Genomic DNA, 6,183 nt, shown 5'->3' on the forward strand with positions numbered 1-6,183 from the left:
ACGTCGAGGCTTGACTCACCCAAAATAACCAAATCTGCCGAGTGTGTGTGTGTGTGTATGTGTGTGTGTGTGTGTCATGTAAGGAAAACAAAAGCGGTTCATATGGGGATAATAAAGCTGCTGGCGCGGGTCTGGGGTCGGTTTTGTCATCCACACATGGTTACCATCAGACGCCCGTGACACACATTTGCTCATGCCGTGAATCAGCTCTGTAGTGGCGAACAAACGTCCTGCGTCTGCATTTTACTCTAAGTCTTAGTGTTTCTTATCACTGTGGGAGAAAGTTCACGGGATTCGTGTCGCTCAAAAACCAAAGATCAAACAAGCATGATCTCATTCACACCATACGGCGCAGGGGCAACGGGATCACATGCAAACAATACTATAGTCATTAATACTATATACTGCAGTGTTTATGAACCATACTGTAGTGAAGTTCTTCAGTTAATCTGTTGTGGTCATTTTATAGTTGCTATGGTAACACATAAACATATGACCCAATACTGGACAGTTTTCTACACTGTATGTACACTTTAAAAAATGCTGGGTAGTCATCCTAACCCAATGTTTAGTCAAATGTGGACAAACCCAAAACGTTAGATTAAATTAGATAAAAAAAATAATATCCCCGCAGGTGGTTTTGTCCATATTTTACTCCAAATTGGGTTGAAATAAACACTTTTTTAAAGTGTACTGCAGTGTTTTTAACCATACTATAGTAAAGTTCTGGAATAAATATGCTGTGGTGATTTTGCAGTTGCTATGGTAACACAACAATGTAATATAAATGAATGACCCAATACTGTAGTTTTCTACACTATATGTACACTCTAAATATGCTAGGTTTTCGTAACCCAATGTTGGGTCAGATATGGACAATGTTGAGTTAACTTTATCAATTAAATTTAAATTATACTTTTTAACCCAACAGTTGGGTTAGTCCATATTTTACACTATATGTACTGCCACTTACGGTTATGAATTGCATTATAGGACATTGATTTCTTGTTTTAACTTCAAGTGGAAAGATTTGTAACCCAACGTTGGGTCAAATATAGACAGACCCAAACTCAAATGTTGGATTAAATGTAATTTAAAATTATTATCCCAGCAGTTTTTTTTTTTGTTCATATTTTACTCAATATTGGGTAGAAATGACATAATTTTGGAGTGTACAGCAGTGTTGTACTATAGTAAAGTACTTGAATAAATATGCTGGGGTGATTTTGTAGTTTCTATGATGACACAACAAAAATTACCCTATATTCTAGTTTTCTACTATATACACTCATCAAATGCTGGGGTGTCATAACCCAACACTGGGTCAAATATGGACCAACTCGAACTTTAATTTAACAATATTTTCCCACCGGTTTGTTTTGTCCATATTTCACCCAAAATTGTGTGGCTACAACACAGATTTATTTGTTTTGAGCGTAATACAGTGTTTTTGAACCATACTATAGTAAAGTACTTGAATGAATATGCTCTGGTCATTCTGTAGTTAAAGGGACTAAGCCGAAAAGAAAATGAATGAATGAATGAATGATTCTGTAGTTGCTATAACACAACAACTATAATATAAACAAATGAAATAGCCCAGTATCGTTTTCTATACCACATATTATACTACAATACTGTAGTAAAAACAGTATACTCATTAACAATGAGTTGCAAATATTATAATATATACAGTATTTTAACTATATAGACTAAATACGTGTACGGTGTACTCTGGGAGTCTCAGAGGTGTACTGTTTATACGTTATATTAATTTCTAATTTCTATTTTAGATATGATGGATCCCATTTTCAATATTTCTCATTTTAATAATATATTTTCAGCTCATATTTTTTATAAATGTCTTGCTTTCTCTTGTGGTGTATTATTGAAGTATATCATTAAACTACAGTACACCACAGTTTACTGTAGTACAAACTGAAGTATCTTACAATGTTTATTACTGTTTATCAGTTTACTGTAGATTATACTACAGTGTTGTAAATACTACAATATATACAGTACTTTACTGTAGTGTGGTTCAAAAACACTATAATATTTTACTATAAATTACTACTGTATTTTAACATGAATTTAGAACTGCATGAAATAACAACACAGCTTATGGCTAACAATATTAAAAATATAGTCTTGAAAATAGCAAGCCTTTAAAAAGTTATATAAAATGTTTCATCTGAATTGTTTGCTGGACATATGTGGACTCCAATTCAAAATATTAATTAAAAAAAGAAAAGACAACATAGTGGGAAAAAAACCCGTTTGAAATGAATAAGCTATAAGATCAGATGTTTGTTAATTAATAAACACTTTTACTTTGCTTTAGTGGCATGTTTTGTATCACACAAGCATTGTAGGCTAATATAATTTACATAATACATATTTTACATTTATATATATATATATATATTATATTAGGCTAGGCTATTGCATATACTATTTGCTCAGCTATTTTGATAAACATATGTTTCTGCTAAGGTTTTTACATATCAAATTAACGAGAAATGCTGTTTAGTGACATGGGGCTAGCTTAAACAAACTAGCCAACATACTGGATATAGGCTAACGTATTTACTTTTTTTTACTTCTACCCAAAATATTGGATTTTATCCTTCAATTATCTTTGTTTTATCGCGTTTTAAACCATAACCAATCTCCCTTTTACACGATATATAATATATATTTTATATTAAGACATTAGCATAGGCGTACGACAGATTATTATCTTGATTTACAGTACGTTTTTACTTTTTTGTACATTTCGATGTAGTATAACAGAGCACGAACATTTCTGTACAACTAATAATGATACAAGTGTTTTAAAAATCAGCTTTTCGTTTATTTGAATGCCTTTTAATTTAGTTTTATTACTTTTATTTCTTCTTAAGAGAAATGAAACTCACCTCCTCTGGATCCGCAGGCGCTCCAAGAATCGAGATCTTTACAGAAGTTTGCGAGATTCCCGTGAAGCTCTTTTAAATCTGATCGTAAATCTAAGTTTTCAGAGAGCTTTATAGGAGACTTCAGAGGGATTCCCTGGAATCTCGGAGCGACCTTCCCAGCATCCACACACGGAATTCCCCCATCGGGATACGGAGGAAAACGTGGCGGAAAAGACCCGGAATTCGGGGAGATTCCTTGTTATTCTGATAGAAGTGTACCGTTAATTCTCAAGAAAAGATCATTAACTTTAAATGTACGTCTGTCTGTGAGTCTGTCGGTCGTTCTAGACTTAGAAAATTAGTGAAAGACTGAATGAATGAACATGACGTTACGCGGATGCACGTGCGTCTGCCACACACAAGATGGCGCCCAAATCTAACCCATCTGTTCTCATCTGGCGTATTTACAGTTGACTTCAAAATGATTAGCCCTCCTGCGAAATTTTAATTCTTTAAACAAAAGATTCCAAATTGCTGTATTGTGAGGTGAAGTTTGTTTTCAATACATTTTTAAACAATAGTTTTAGTCATGAAATACGTTTTTAAATAATAGTTGTAACTTGGTCTTTGCCACAGTGACAGGCTATTTTGCAAGATACTAGTATTACTTGCCGAAATGTAGCTGCATTGTATATTCTTCGAGAAGCTGTGTGTGTGTATATATATATATATATATATATATATATATATATATGTATATATATATATATATATATATATATATATATATATATATATGTATATGTATATATATATATATATATATATATATATATATATATATATATATATATATATATATATATATATATATATATGTATATGTATATGTATGTATGCATGTATGTATGTATAGGCTACTAAATAAAACCCAATAATATCCCATACGAAAACAAAAAAATATTAGACAAAAAATCTAAAATGTAATTTGTCAGAAAGATTTTCTAAATGAAGATTGTGGTCGCTAGTTGACAAAACAATCTAAGCATTTATACTGGCTATAGGAAGAGATTAAAACAAAAATCTAATCAAATACACGATTCCATGGCGGATTTCGCGGGAAACAGCACAAATGACCGCGAAAAAATGTTAAATTAGTTATGTGTAATCTATAGGTAGTAAAAATATTTAGATAAATATGTATTTTTAGATACAATATTAAATTATTTGTGTTCAATTGAAGAAAGTCACTCAGGCTTAGAAGAAGCTAAGGTAATTAAATATTATAGAATATTCTTAATTATAAAGAATTATTCCTCAAATTACATTTAATCAGAGCTTGCTTTTAAAATATTGCCATAGAAAATGTAAAAAATAGCACTAAGAGTAGTCTGAACAGTGCTAAATTTAGCAACACAATTGCTACGTTGGAAATCAGCTCACTAAGACAGCTCACTGCCAAATAATGTTGCCATAGACCACATTACCTGTTAGTGTGTACAATAATAATAATAATACAATCATACAAAACAGCTTTAGGCTGTTTAACTCCTGAACAGTCTAAAGCCAGCATGCAGGAGAACTACAGAAATGAGACTTTTTAATCAAACTGATCCTATCAGCGAGTGCCCGAGTAATCTGACATCACGTGTCACTGTTTCCGGATTCAAGCCGTTATCTGATGCGAAATGTAAACAAGAAATGGGACAAATGTTCACTCACAATGTGCTGTAAAACTCCTGAGAAATCATGATCCAGCCCTTAATTACACATCTCAGATGGTCAGACAGTGAATCCTCTTTTATGAATCGCTAAATTATTCATGGTTTAGAAACTGTGTACACACATTACACAGTATTGAACTGTAATATATGCATTTTTTTGTATTTTATTGTCTGACATTTATGCGGTGTGTTTCTGTATTTTATATTTGCATTGTGAGAAATTTCCTCTTGGCATAATTAATACTGTATTTTAATTTTCTGTAAATCGAAATACAGTAAATAAAAATAGCCCTGTTATAGGAAATACTGTAATTTAGTTTTACTGTAAATAGATAAATGAACAATACATCACAAGATTTTCTTTTATTGTATGAAAATATATTACAGGTCAGAAAGACAAAAAAATACTGTATATTTTACAGTAAAGATATAAAAACATACAGAAATATATAGATAAATCGTACTGTAGATAAAATACAATAAGATATTTAGTAGATAATATTAATAATAATAATGATGATAATAATAATAAAATAATAATCATAATAATATAATAATAATAATAATAATAATATAAAATACAATAAGATGTTTAGTAGATAATAATAATAATAATAATAATAGATAAAATACAATAAGATATTTAGTAGACAATAATAATAATAATAGATAAAATACAATAAGATATTTAGTAGATAATAATAATAATAATAATAATAATAATATTAATAATAATGATAGATAAAATACAATAAGATATTTAGTAGATAATAATAATAATAATAATAATAATAATAATAATAATAATATTAATAATAATGATAGATAAAATACAATAAGATATTTAGTAGATAATAATAATAATAATAATAATAATAATAATAATATTAATAATAATGATAGATAAAATACAATAAGATATTTAGTAGACAATAATAATAATAATAGATAAAATACAATAAGATATTTAGATAATAATAATAATAATAATAATGGATAAAATACAATAAGATATATTGTAGATAATAATAATAATAATCATCATCATCATAATAATAATAATAAATAATCATAATAATAATAATAATATATAAAATACAATAAGATATTTAGATAATAATAATAATAATAATAATGGATAAAATACAATAAGATATATTGTAGATAATAATAATAATAATCATCATCATCATAATAATAATAATAATAATAATAAATAATAATCATAATAATAATAATATATAAAATACAATAAGATATTTAGATAATAATAATAATAATAATATTAATAATAATAATATATAAAATACAATAAGATATTTAGATAATAATAATAATAATAATAATATTAATAATAATAATAGATAAAATACAATAAGATAAATGCTACTGTAAATATTACAGTATTTTGCTGTAAGTTTGATTCACATTGATTTGCCCGTCTACATTTTGATTTAAAGCCAGTACATTACTATAAATTCTACAGGAAAAAGTTGAAAGCACATTAATAACAGTTTTAAACATTAATAACAGTTAAAACAGTATATTCTTTAATATAT

The sequence above is a fragment of the Danio aesculapii genome, chromosome 7 (genome assembly GCF_903798145.1).
Source record: "Danio aesculapii chromosome 7, fDanAes4.1, whole genome shotgun sequence".
Lineage (NCBI taxonomy): Eukaryota > Metazoa > Chordata > Actinopteri > Cypriniformes > Danionidae > Danio > Danio aesculapii.